The sequence below is a fragment of the Hyperolius riggenbachi genome, chromosome 8, assembly GCF_040937935.1.
Source record: "Hyperolius riggenbachi isolate aHypRig1 chromosome 8, aHypRig1.pri, whole genome shotgun sequence".
In the NCBI taxonomy this organism is placed as follows: domain Eukaryota; kingdom Metazoa; phylum Chordata; class Amphibia; order Anura; family Hyperoliidae; genus Hyperolius; species Hyperolius riggenbachi.
Window position 1 is genome coordinate 89,315,840 of NC_090653.1, and position 12,299 is coordinate 89,328,138.

Consider the following 12,299-nt stretch of genomic DNA (forward strand, 5'->3'; position numbering starts at 1 on the left):
TGCAGTGATCCAAAATGGCAGTTTGATGAGTGTTTTCAGAGAAAAAAACATGCCTTGCAGTGTTCATGAAGTCTTCTAGGCTAAGTTTGTGGTTGTCTCTTCTCTGTTAAGTATAGTCATTGTGCCAGCTGCATGGGTACATAGTACACCGCTTGTCAGGATGGCCGAGTGGTCTAAGGCGCCAGACTCAAGAGGCTTCTCTTCCCTTCTCATGGGCCTTCTGGTCTCCGATTGGAGGCGTGGGTTCAAATCCCACTTCTGACAGAGCTTTTTCACTTTGTCCATCATGGCACATTGGTCAGGCCTGCCAAAACAAGCTCTTGGGTCTTTTCATTTACTAGGCTCTTCAAAGGGCCTTCTCAACAGCAACCTCACATGGACTTTTGGAAAATCTCGCAGAAAAGGAACAAGGCCGACTTTTTTCTACAAGCTTTCTAACACACGTTTTACAAACTGACAAATTCCATCCCCTTTGGCACACCTACAGTCATATGGGTTAGCTCATCTTCTCTTCTAGTTCACTTCATCAGGATCAGAAGCTTTGGAGGCAATTTGTTTTGCTAAATCTTAAAAGGTTAGTGTACAGGTAAAGTGACAAATATGTAAGGAGACCGAACTCAGGAGATAGGTTTTGGCAATAACTTACAGGTCTTCCCTGTATGTTCTGACCTTTGGTGAAAGAGGTGGGGTTATTCCCTCTTCTGACAAGACTCATTTGTTGAAATTTCAACGGACCCTTCCTTGAAAAGAGTTCAGGTTGCAAGAAAACCAATTGCAGTGTTCCATTTGCGGTGTGGATCATATCTTTTCAGAGGAAATGACAGACATACTTTCCAAATTTCAGGCAAGAACTCTTCATATAAATTGGGAACCGAGGCAACCTTTTGAAATTGTTGAGCTTGCAACAAGAAGGAATCGCATCGTGCTACTTGACATGCTGTGTCTGCACCTTTGTAAAAGTCTGGCTTACAGCAGAATTGCAGACAAGGATTTCCTAAATCATATAGGAAATTAATTTTCTCATGTTAGTAAACAAAATGCTTAGCAGAAAGGGAGATGCCACCATGAATGTTTGAACCCTGGGTCATATAGTTTACTTAGAGTTTCTTCCAAGGTCCATCAGGGTATTGGGTTCAAAGTAAGGCAAAGGTTAGAATCCCAGTGTGGACTAGCAGTGTTTATTTGAGGTTGATGTAAAAACTTTGCTGGGACTTGCACAAGTTGTAAGAAAAGAGTTAGCGTCATTGACATTGTGGTGAAAGCTCAGCAAAAGCAGCCACCTTTGTAGCTGTAAACAGTCAAGGGCAGGGATTGAATGATAAGCATGAGTGAGGAAGCACAGGCTTTTGCAAAGTCTCCGAGGACATTTACAACAAGAGGAGCAAATACTCTACAGAAGTGACAAGAACAGAACTCAACGACCACGAAGCGACTCGAACCCTCAATCTTCTGATCCGAAGTCAGACGCCTTATCCATTAGGCCACGCGGTCTCATGCCTCTTTATGAAGAATCCATTTTCCACTGGAAACAGCCACCGCATAGGAAAAGACGCTGAAGGAGCACAAAGGATTTCATTTGTTAGAGCAGGCACATGACATTGCAGTCTAAGGTATTGCAGTGATCCAAAATGGCAGTTTGATGAGTGTTTTCAGAGAAAAAAACATGCCTTGCAGTGTTCATGAAGTCTTCTAGGCTAAGTTTGTGGTTGTCTCTTCTCTGTTAAGTATAGTCATTGTGCCAGCTGCATGGGTACATAGTACACCGCTTGTCAGGATGGCCGAGTGGTCTAAGGCGCCAGACTCAAGAGGCTTCTCTTCCCTTCTCATGGGCCTTCTGGTCTCCGATTGGAGGCGTGGGTTCAAATCCCACTTCTGACAGAGCTTTTTCACTTTGTCCATCATGGCACATTGGTCAGGCCTGCCAAAACAAGCTCTTGGGTCTTTTCATTTACTAGGCTCTTCAAAGGGCCTTCTCAACAGCAACCTCACATGGACTTTTGGAAAATCTCGCAGAAAAGGAACAAGGCCGACTTTTTTCTACAAGCTTTCTAACACACGTTTTACAAACTGACAAATTCCATCCCCTTTGGCACACCTACAGTCATATGGGTTAGCTCATCTTCTCTTCTAGTTCACTTCATCAGGATCAGAAGCTTTGGAGGCAATTTGTTTTGCTAAATCTTAAAAGGTTAGTGTACAGGTAAAGTGACAAATATGTAAGGAGACCGAACTCAGGAGATAGGTTTTGGCAATAACTTACAGGTCTTCCCTGTATTTTCTGACCTTTGGTGAAAGAGGTGGGGTTATTCCCTCTTCTGACAAGACTCATTTGTTGAAATTTCAACGGACCCTTCCTTGAAAAGAGTTCAGGTTGCAAGAAAACCAATTGCAGTGTTCCATTTGCGGTGTGGATCATATCTTTTCAGAGGAAATGACAGACATACTTTCCAAATTTCAGGCAAGAACTCTTCATATAAATTGGGAACCGAGGCAACCTTTTGAAATTGTTGAGCTTGCAACAAGAAGGAATCGCATCGTGCTACTTGACATGCTGTGTCTGCACCTTTGTAAAAGTCTGGCTTACAGCAGAATTGCAGACAAGGATTTCCTAAATCATATAGGAAATTAATTTTCTCATGTTAGTAAACAAAATGCTTAGCAGAAAGGGAGATGCCACCATGAATGTTTGAACCCTGGGTCATATAGTTTACTTAGAGTTTCTTCCAAGGTCCATCAGGGTATTGGGTTCAAAGTAAGGCAAAGGTTAGAATCCCAGTGTGGACTAGCAGTGTTTATTTGAGGTTGATGTAAAAACTTTGCTGGGACTTGCACAAGTTGTAAGAAAAGAGTTAGCGTCATTGACATTGTGGTGAAAGCTCAGCAAAAGCAGCCACCTTTGTAGCTGTAAACAGTCAAGGGCAGGGATTGAATGATAAGCATGAGTGAGGAAGCACAGGCTTTTGCAAAGTCTCCGAGGACATTTACAACAAGAGGAGCAAATACTCTACAGAAGTGACAAGAACAGAACTCAACGACCACGAAGCGACTCGAACCCTCAATCTTCTGATCCGAAGTCAGACGCCTTATCCATTAGGCCACGCGGTCTCATGCCTCTTTATGAAGAATCCATTTTCCACTGGAAACAGCCACCGCATAGGAAAAGACGCTGAAGGAGCACAAAGGATTTCATTTGTTAGAGCAGGCACATGACATTGCAGTCTAAGGTATTGCAGTGATCCAAAATGGCAGTTTGATGAGTGTTTTCAGAGAAAAAAACATGCCTTGCAGTGTTCATGAAGTCTTCTAGGCTAAGTTTGTGGTTGTCTCTTCTCTGTTAAGTATAGTCATTGTGCCAGCTGCATGGGTACATAGTACACCGCTTGTCAGGATGGCCGAGTGGTCTAAGGCGCCAGACTCAAGAGGCTTCTCTTCCCTTCTCATGGGCCTTCTGGTCTCCGATTGGAGGCGTGGGTTCAAATCCCACTTCTGACAGAGCTTTTTCACTTTGTCCATCATGGCACATTGGTCAGGCCTGCCAAAACAAGCTCTTGGGTCTTTTCATTTACTAGGCTCTTCAAAGGGCCTTCTCAACAGCAACCTCACATGGACTTTTGGAAAATCTCGCAGAAAAGGAACAAGGCCGACTTTTTTCTACAAGCTTTCTAACACACGTTTTACAAACTGACAAATTCCATCCCCTTTGGCACACCTACAGTCATATGGGTTAGCTCATCTTCTCTTCTAGTTCACTTCATCAGGATCAGAAGCTTTGGAGGCAATTTGTTTTGCTAAATCTTAAAAGGTTAGTGTACAGGTAAAGTGACAAATATGTAAGGAGACCGAACTCAGGAGATAGGTTTTGGCAATAACTTACAGGTCTTCCCTGTATGTTCTGACCTTTGGTGAAAGAGGTGGGGTTATTCCCTCTTCTGACAAGACTCATTTGTTGAAATTTCAACGGACCCTTCCTTGAAAAGAGTTCAGGTTGCAAGAAAACCAATTGCAGTGTTCCATTTGCGGTGTGGATCATATCTTTTCAGAGAAAATGACAGACATACTTTCCAAATTTCAGGCAAGAACTCTTCATATAAATTGGGAACCGAGGCAACCTTTTGAAATTGTTGAGCTTGCAACAAGAAGGAATCGCATCGTGCTACTTGACATGCTGTGTCTGCACCTTTGTAAAAGTTCTGGCTTACAGCAGAATTGCAGACAAGGATTTCCTAAATCATATAGGAAATTAATTTTCTCATGTTAGTAAACAAAATGCTTAGCAGAAAGGGAGATGCCACCATGAATGTTTGAACCCTGGGTCATATAGTTTACTTAGAGTTTCTTCCAAGGTCCATCAGGGTATTGGGTTCAAAGTAAGGCAAAGGTTAGAATCCCAGTGTGGACTAGCAGTGTTTATTTGAGGTTGATGTAAAAACTTTGCTGGGACTTGCACAAGTTGTAAGAAAAGAGTTAGCGTCATTGACATTGTGGTGAAAGCTCAGCAAAAGCAGCCACCTTTGTAGCTGTAAACAGTCAAGGGCAGGGATTGAATGATAAGCATGAGTGAGGAAGCACAGGCTTTTGCAAAGTCTCCGAGGACATTTACAACAAGAGGAGCAAATACTCTACAGAAGTGACAAGAACAGAGCTCAACGACCACGAAGGGACTCGAACCCTCAATCTTCTGATCCGAAGTCAGACGCCTTATCCATTAGGCCACGCGGTCTCATGCCTCTTTATGAAGAAACCATTTTCCACTGGAAACAGCCACCGCATAGGAAAAGACGCTCAAGGAGCACAAAGGATTTCATTTGTTAGAGCAGGCACATGACATTGCTGTCTAAGGTATTGCAGTGATCCAAAATGGCAGTTTGATGAGTGTTTTCAGAAAAAAAAAACATGCCTTGCAGTGTTCATGAAGTCTTCTAGGCTAAGTTTGTGGTTGTCTCTTCTCTGTTAAGTATAGTCATTGTGCCAGCTGCATGGGTACATAGTACACCGCTTGTCAGGATGGCCGAGTGGTCTAAGGCGCCAGACTCAAGAGGCTTCTCTTCCCTTCTCATGGGCCTTCTGGTCTCCGAATGGAGGCGTGGGTTCAAATCCCACTTCTGACAGAGCTTTTTCACTTTGTCCATCATGGCACATTGGTCAGGCCTGCCAAAACAAGCTCTTGGGTCTTTTCATTTACTAGGCTCTTCAAAGGGCCTTCTCAACAGCAACCTCACATGGACTTTTGGAAAATCTCGCAGAAAAGGAACAAGGCCGACTTTTTTCTACAAGCTTTCTAACACACGTTTTACAAACTGACAAATTCCATCCCCTTTGGCACACCTACAGTCATATGGGTTAGCTCATCTTCTCTTCTAGTTCACTTCATCAGGATCAGAAGCTTTGGAGGCAATTTGTTTTGCTAAATCTTAAAAGGTTAGTGTACAGGTAAAGTGACAAATATGTAAGGAGACCGAACTCAGGAGATAGGTTTTGGCAATAACTTACAGGTCTTCCCTGTATGTTCTGACCTTTGGTGAAAGAGGTGGGGTTATTCCCTCTTCTGACAAGACTCATTTGTTGTAATTTCAACGGACCCTTCCTTGAAAAGAGTTCAGGTTGCAAGAAAACCAATTGCAGTGTTCCATTTGCGGTGTGGATCATATCTTTTCAGAGGAAATGACAGACATACTTTCCAAATTTCAGGCAAGAACTCTTCATATAAATTGGGAACCGAGGCAACCTTTTGAAATTGTTGAGCTTGCAACAAGAAGGAATCGCATCGTGCCACTTGACATGCTGTGTCTGCACCTTTGTAAAAGTCTGGCTTACAGCAGAATTGCAGACAAGGATTTCCTAAATCATATAGGAAATTAATTTTCTCATGTTAGTAAACAAAATGCTTAGCAGAAAGGGAGATGCCACCATGAATGTTTGAACCCTGGGTCATATAGTTTACTTAGAGTCTCTTCCAAGGTCCATCAGGGTATTGGGTTCAAAGTAAGGCAAAGGTTAGAATCCCAGTGTGGACTAGCAGTGTTTATTTGAGGTTGATGTAAAAACTTTGCTGGGACTTGCACAAGTTGTAAGAAAAGAGTTAGCGTCATTGACATTGTGGTGAAAGCTCAGCAAAAGCAGCCACCTTTGTAGCTGTAAACAGTCAAGGGCAGGGATTGAATGATAAGCATGAGTGAGGAAGCACAGGCTTTTGCAAAGTCTCCGAGGACATTTACAACAAGAGGAGCAAATACTCTACAGAAGTGACAAGAACAGAGCTCAACGACCACGAAGGGACTCGAACCCTCAATCTTCTGATCCGAAGTCAGACGCCTTATCCATTAGGCCACGCGGTCTCATGCCTCTTTATGAAGAAACCATTTTCCACTGGAAACAGCCACCGCATAGGAAAAGACGCTCAAGGAGCACAAAGGATTTCATTTGTTAGAGCAGGCACATGACATTGCTGTCTAAGGTATTGCAGTGATCCAAAATGGCAGTTTGATGAGTGTTTTCAGAAAAAAAAAACATGCCTTGCAGTGTTCATGAAGTCTTCTAGGCTAAGTTTGTGGTTGTCTCTTCTCTGTTAAGTATAGTCATTGTGCCAGCTGCATGGGTACATAGTACACCGCTTGTCAGGATGGCCGAGTGGTCTAAGGCGCCAGACTCAAGAGGCTTCTCTTCCGTTCTCATGGGCCTTCTGGTCTCCGATTGGAGGCGTGGGTTCAAATCCCACTTCTGACAGAGCTTTTTCACTTTGTCCATCATGGCACATTGGTCAGGCCTGCCAAAACAAGCTCTTGGGTCTTTTCATTTACTAGGCTCTTCAAAGGGCCTTCTCAACAGCAACCTCACATGGACTTTTGGAAAATCTCGCAGAAAAGGAACAAGGCCGACTTTTTTCTACAAGCTTTCTAACACACGTTTTACAAACTGACAAATTCCATCCCCTTTGGCACACCTACAGTCATATGGGTTAGCTCATCTTCTCTTCTAGTTCACTTCATCAGGATCAGAAGCTTTGGAGGCAATTTGTTTTGCTAAATCTTAAAAGGTTAGTGTACAGGTAAAGTGACAAATATGTAAGGAGACCGAACTCAGGAGATAGGTTTTGGCAATAACTTACAGGTCTTCCCTGTATGTTCTGACCTTTGGTGAAAGAGGTGGGGTTATTCCCTCTTCTGACAAGACTCATTTGTTGAAATTTCAACGGACCCTTCCTTGAAAAGAGTTCAGGTTGCAAGAAAACCAATTGCAGTGTTCCATTTGCGGTGTGGATCATATCTTTTCAGAGAAAATGACAGACATACTTTCCAAATTTCAGGCAAGAACTCTTCATATAAATTGGGAACCGAGGCAACCTTTTGAAATTGTTGAGCTTGCAACAAGAAGGAATCGCATCGTGCTACTTGACATGCTGTGTCTGCACCTTTGTAAAAGTCTGGCTTACAGCAGAATTGCAGACAAGGATTTCCTAAATCATATAGGAAATTAATTTTCTCATGTTAGTAAACAAAATGCTTAGCAGAAAGGGAGATGCCACCATGAATGTTTGAACCCTGGGTCATATAGTTTACTTAGAGTTTCTTCCAAGGTCCATCAGGGTATTGGGTTCAAAGTAAGGCAAAGGTTAGAATCCCAGTGTGGACTAGCAGTGTTTATTTGAGGTTGATGTAAAAACTTTGCTGGGACTTGCACAAGTTGTAAGAAAAGAGTTAGCGTCATTGACATTGTGGTGAAAGCTCAGCAAAAGCAGCCACCTTTGTAGCTGTAAACAGTCAAGGGCAGGGATTGAATGATAAGCATGAGTGAGGAAGCACAGGCTTTTGCAAAGTCTCCGAGGACATTTACAACAAGAGGAGCAAATACTCTACAGAAGTGACAAGAACAGAGCTCAACGACCACGAAGGGACTCGAACCCTCAATCTTCTGATCCGAAGTCAGACGCCTTATCCATTAGGCCACGCGGTCTCATGCCTCTTTATGAAGAAACCATTTTCCACTGGAAACAGCCACCGCATAGGAAAAGACGCTCAAGGAGCACAAAGGATTTCATTTGTTAGAGCAGGCACATGACATTGCTGTCTAAGGTATTGCAGTGATCCAAAATGGCAGTTTGATGAGTGTTTTCAGAAAAAAAAAACATGCCTTGCAGTGTTCATGAAGTCTTCTAGGCTAAGTTTGTGGTTGTCTCTTCTCTGTTAAGTATAGTCATTGTGCCAGCTGCATGGGTACATAGTACACCGCTTGTCAGGATGGCCGAGTGGTCTAAGGCGCCAGACTCAAGAGGCTTCTCTTCCCTTCTCATGGGCCTTCTGGTCTCCGAATGGAGGTGTGGGTTCAAATCCCACTTCTGACAGAGCTTTTTCACTTTGTCCATCATGGCACATTGGTCAGGCCTGCCAAAACAAGCTCTTGGGTCTTTTCATTTACTAGGCTCTTCAAAGGGCCTTCTCAACAGCAACCTCACATGGACTTTTGGAAAATCTCGCAGAAAAGGAACAAGGCCGACTTTTTTCTACAAGCTTTCTAACACACGTTTTACAAACTGACAAATTCCATCCCCTTTGGCACACCTACAGTCATATGGGTTAGCTCATCTTCTCTTCTAGTTCACTTCATCAGGATCAGAAGCTTTGGAGGCAATTTGTTTTGCTAAATCTTAAAAGGTTAGTGTACAGGTAAAGTGACAAATATGTAAGGAGACCGAACTCAGGAGATAGGTTTTGGCAATAACTTACAGGTCTTCCCTGTATGTTCTGACCTTTGGTGAAAGAGGTGGGGTTATTCCCTCTTCTGACAAGACTCATTTGTTGTAATTTCAACGGACCCTTCCTTGAAAAGAGTTCAGGTTGCAAGAAAACCAATTGCAGTGTTCCATTTGCGGTGTGGATCATATCTTTTCAGAGGAAATGACAGACATACTTTCCAAATTTCAGGCAAGAACTCTTCATATAAATTGGGAACCGAGGCAACCTTTTGAAATTGTTGAGCTTGCAACAAGAAGGAATCGCATCGTGCCACTTGCCATGCTGTGTCTGCACCTTTGTAAAAGTCTGGCTTACAGCAGAATTGCAGACAAGGATTTCCTAAATCATATAGGAAATTAATTTTCTCATGTTAGTAAACAAAATGCTTAGCAGAAAGGGAGATGCCACCATGAATGTTTGAACCCTGGGTCATATAGTTTACTTAGAGTTTCTTCCAAGGTCCATCAGGGTATTGGGTTCAAAGTAAGGCAAAGGTTAGAATCCCAGTGTGGACTAGCAGTGTTTATTTGAGGTTGATGTAAAAATTTTGCTGGGACTTGCACAAGTTGTAAGAAAAGAGTTAGCGTCATTGACATTGTGGTGAAAGCTCAGCAAAAGCAGCCACCTTTGTAGCTGTAAACAGTCAAGGGCAGGGATTGAATGATAAGCATGAGTGAGGAAGCACAGGCTTTTGCAAAGTCTCCGAGGACATTTACAACAAGAGGAGCAAATACTCTACAGAAGTGACAAGAACAGAACTCAACGACCACGAAGGGACTCGAACCCTCAATCTTCTGATCCGAAGTCAGACGCCTTATCCATTAGGCCACGCGGTCTCATGCCTCTTTATGAAGAATCCATTTTCCACTGGAAACAGCCACCGCATAGGAAAAGACGCTCAAGGAGCACAAAGGATTTCATTTGTTAGAGCAGGCACATGACATTGCAGTCTAAGGTATTGCAGTGATCCAAAATGGCAGTTTGATGAGTGTTTTCAGAGAAAAAAACATGCCTTGCAGTGTTCATGAAGTCTTCTAGGCTAAGTTTGTGGTTGTCTCTTCTCTGTTAAGTATAGTCATTGTGCCAGCTGCATGGGTACATAGTACACCGCTTGTCAGGATGGCCGAGTGGTCTAAGGCGCCAGACTCAAGAGGCTTCTCTTCCCTTCTCATGGGCCTTCTGGTCTCCGATTGGAGGCGTGGGTTCAAATCCCACTTCTGACAGAGCTTTTTCACTTTGTCCATCATGGCACATTGGTCAGGCCTGCCAAAACAAGCTCTTGGGTCTTTTCATTTACTAGGCTCTTCAAAGGGCCTTCTCAACAGCAACCTCACATGGACTTTTGGAAAATCTCGCAGAAAAGGAACAAGGCCGACTTTTTTCTACAAGCTTTCTAACACACGTTTTACAAACTGACAAATTCCATCCCCTTTGGCACACCTACAGTCATATGGGTTAGCTCATCTTCTCTTCTAGTTCACTTCATCAGGATCAGAAGCTTTGGAGGCAATTTGTTTTGCTAAATCTTAAAAGGTTAGTGTACAGGTAAAGTGACAAATATGTAAGGAGACCGAACTCAGGAGATAGGTTTTGGCAATAACTTACAGGTCTTCCCTGTATGTTCTGACCTTTGGTGAAAGAGGTGGGGTTATTCCCTCTTCTGACAAGACTCATTTGTTGAAATTTCAACGGACCCTTCCTTGAAAAGAGTTCAGGTTGCAAGAAAACCAATTGCAGTGTTCCATTTGCGGTGTGGATCATATCTTTTCAGAGGAAATGACAGACATACTTTCCAAATTTCAGGCAAGAACTCTTCATATAAATTGGGAACCGAGGCAACCTTTTGAAATTGTTGAGCTTGCAACAAGAAGGAATCGCATCGTGCTACTTGACATGCTGTGTCTGCACCTTTGTAAAAGTCTGGCTTACAGCAGAATTGCAGACAAGGATTTCCTAAATCATATAGGAAATTAATTTTCTCATGTTAGTAAACAAAATGCTTAGCAGAAAGGGAGATGCCACCATGAATGTTTGAACCCTGGGTCATATAGTTTACTTAGAGTTTCTTCCAAGGTCCATCAGGGTATTGGGTTCAAAGTAAGGCAAAGGTTAGAATCCCAGTGTGGACTAGCAGTGTTTATTTGAGGTTGATGTAAAAACTTTGCTGGGACTTGCACAAGTTGTAAGAAAAGAGTTAGCGTCATTGACATTGTGGTGAAAGCTCAGCAAAAGCAGCCACCTTTGTAGCTGTAAACAGTCAAGGGCAGGGATTGAATGATAAGCATGAGTGAGGAAGCACAGGCTTTTGCAAAGTCTCCGAGGACATTTACAACAAGAGGAGCAAATACTCTACAGAAGTGACAAGAACAGAACTCAACGACCACGAAGCGACTCGAACCCTCAATCTTCTGATCCGAAGTCAGACGCCTTATCCATTAGGCCACGCGGTCTCATGCCTCTTTATGAAGAATCCATTTTCCACTGGAAACAGCCACCGCATAGGAAAAGACGCTGAAGGAGCACAAAGGATGTCATTTGTTAGAGCAGGCACATGACATTGCAGTCTAAGGTATTGCAGTGATCCAAAATGGCAGTTTGATGAGTGTTTTCAGAGAAAAAAACATGCCTTGCAGTGTTCATGAAGTCTTCTAGGCTAAGTTTGTGGTTGTCTCTTCTCTGTTAAGTATAGTCATTGTGCCAGCTGCATGGGTACATAGTACACCGCTTGTCAGGATGGCCGAGTGGTCTAAGGCGCCAGACTCAAGAGGCTTCTCTTCCGTTCTCATGGGCCTTCTGGTCTCCGATTGGAGGCGTGGGTTCAAATCCCACTTCTGACAGAGCTTTTTCACTTTGTCCATCATGGCACATTGGTCAGGCCTGCCAAAACAAGCTCTTGGGTCTTTTCATTTACTAGGCTCTTCAAAGGGCCTTCTCAACAGCAACCTCACATGGACTTTTGGAAAATCTCGCAGAAAAGGAACAAGGCCGACTTTTTTCTACAAGCTTTCTAACACACGTTTTACAAACTGACAAATTCCATCCCCTTTGGCACACCTACAGTCATATGGGTTAGCTCATCTTCTCTTCTAGTTCACTTCATCAGGATCAGAAGCTTTGGAGGCAATTTGTTTTGCTAAATCTTAAAAGGTTAGTGTACAGGTAAAGTGACAAATATGTAAGGAGACCGAACTCAGGAGATAGGTTTTGGCAATAACTTACAGGTCTTCCCTGTATGTTCTGACCTTTGGTGAAAGAGGTGGGGTTATTCCCTCTTCTGACAAGACTCATTTGTTGAAATTTCAACGGACCCTTCCTTGAAAAGAGTTCAGGTTGCAAGAAAACCAATTGCAGTGTTCCATTTGCGGTGTGGATCATATCTTTTCAGAGAAAATGACAGACATACTTTCCAAATTTCAGGCAAGAACTCTTCATATAAATTGGGAACCGAGGCAACCTTTTGAAATTGTTGAGCTTGCAACAAGAAGGAATCGCATCGTGCTACTTGACATGCTGTGTCTGCACCTTTGTAAAAGTCTGGCTTACAGCAGAATTGCAGACAAGGATTTCCTA

The 12,299-nt window shown here is 43.1% G+C and overlaps 15 non-coding genes across 15 annotated transcripts; 8 read left to right on the forward strand and 7 right to left on the reverse strand.

Annotated features, from left to right (window-relative positions):
* The first annotated feature begins 154 nt into the window (after window positions 1–154).
* TRNAL-CAA (transfer RNA leucine (anticodon CAA)) lies at window positions 155–264 on the forward strand. Its single transcript has 2 exons — window positions 155–192; window positions 219–264. It is a non-coding gene; the product is annotated as a tRNA-Leu (tRNA).
* Window positions 265–1,418: 1,154 nt separating this feature from the next.
* Window positions 1,419–1,491, reverse strand: TRNAR-UCG (transfer RNA arginine (anticodon UCG)). Its single transcript has one exon. It is a non-coding gene; the product is annotated as a tRNA-Arg (tRNA).
* Window positions 1,492–1,768: 277 nt separating this feature from the next.
* On the forward strand, window positions 1,769–1,878 carry TRNAL-CAA (transfer RNA leucine (anticodon CAA)). The gene is made up of 2 exons: window positions 1,769–1,806; window positions 1,833–1,878. It is a non-coding gene; the product is annotated as a tRNA-Leu (tRNA).
* A 1,154-nt stretch (window positions 1,879–3,032) lies between these two features.
* On the reverse strand, window positions 3,033–3,105 carry TRNAR-UCG (transfer RNA arginine (anticodon UCG)). The gene has a single exon. It is a non-coding gene; the product is annotated as a tRNA-Arg (tRNA).
* Window positions 3,106–3,382: 277 nt separating this feature from the next.
* On the forward strand, window positions 3,383–3,492 carry TRNAL-CAA (transfer RNA leucine (anticodon CAA)). Its single transcript has 2 exons — window positions 3,383–3,420; window positions 3,447–3,492. It is a non-coding gene; the product is annotated as a tRNA-Leu (tRNA).
* A 1,155-nt stretch (window positions 3,493–4,647) lies between these two features.
* TRNAR-UCG (transfer RNA arginine (anticodon UCG)) lies at window positions 4,648–4,720 on the reverse strand. Its single transcript has one exon. It is a non-coding gene; the product is annotated as a tRNA-Arg (tRNA).
* Window positions 4,721–4,998: 278 nt separating this feature from the next.
* TRNAL-CAA (transfer RNA leucine (anticodon CAA)) lies at window positions 4,999–5,108 on the forward strand. The gene is made up of 2 exons: window positions 4,999–5,036; window positions 5,063–5,108. It is a non-coding gene; the product is annotated as a tRNA-Leu (tRNA).
* Window positions 5,109–6,262: 1,154 nt separating this feature from the next.
* TRNAR-UCG (transfer RNA arginine (anticodon UCG)) lies at window positions 6,263–6,335 on the reverse strand. The gene has a single exon. It is a non-coding gene; the product is annotated as a tRNA-Arg (tRNA).
* A 278-nt stretch (window positions 6,336–6,613) lies between these two features.
* Window positions 6,614–6,723, forward strand: TRNAL-CAA (transfer RNA leucine (anticodon CAA)). The gene is made up of 2 exons: window positions 6,614–6,651; window positions 6,678–6,723. It is a non-coding gene; the product is annotated as a tRNA-Leu (tRNA).
* Window positions 6,724–7,877: 1,154 nt separating this feature from the next.
* Window positions 7,878–7,950, reverse strand: TRNAR-UCG (transfer RNA arginine (anticodon UCG)). The gene has a single exon. It is a non-coding gene; the product is annotated as a tRNA-Arg (tRNA).
* A 278-nt stretch (window positions 7,951–8,228) lies between these two features.
* On the forward strand, window positions 8,229–8,338 carry TRNAL-CAA (transfer RNA leucine (anticodon CAA)). The gene is made up of 2 exons: window positions 8,229–8,266; window positions 8,293–8,338. It is a non-coding gene; the product is annotated as a tRNA-Leu (tRNA).
* A 1,154-nt stretch (window positions 8,339–9,492) lies between these two features.
* Window positions 9,493–9,565, reverse strand: TRNAR-UCG (transfer RNA arginine (anticodon UCG)). The gene has a single exon. It is a non-coding gene; the product is annotated as a tRNA-Arg (tRNA).
* Window positions 9,566–9,842: 277 nt separating this feature from the next.
* On the forward strand, window positions 9,843–9,952 carry TRNAL-CAA (transfer RNA leucine (anticodon CAA)). Its single transcript has 2 exons — window positions 9,843–9,880; window positions 9,907–9,952. It is a non-coding gene; the product is annotated as a tRNA-Leu (tRNA).
* Window positions 9,953–11,106: 1,154 nt separating this feature from the next.
* On the reverse strand, window positions 11,107–11,179 carry TRNAR-UCG (transfer RNA arginine (anticodon UCG)). The gene has a single exon. It is a non-coding gene; the product is annotated as a tRNA-Arg (tRNA).
* Window positions 11,180–11,456: 277 nt separating this feature from the next.
* On the forward strand, window positions 11,457–11,566 carry TRNAL-CAA (transfer RNA leucine (anticodon CAA)). Its single transcript has 2 exons — window positions 11,457–11,494; window positions 11,521–11,566. It is a non-coding gene; the product is annotated as a tRNA-Leu (tRNA).
* The last annotated feature ends 733 nt before the right edge of the window (window positions 11,567–12,299 follow it).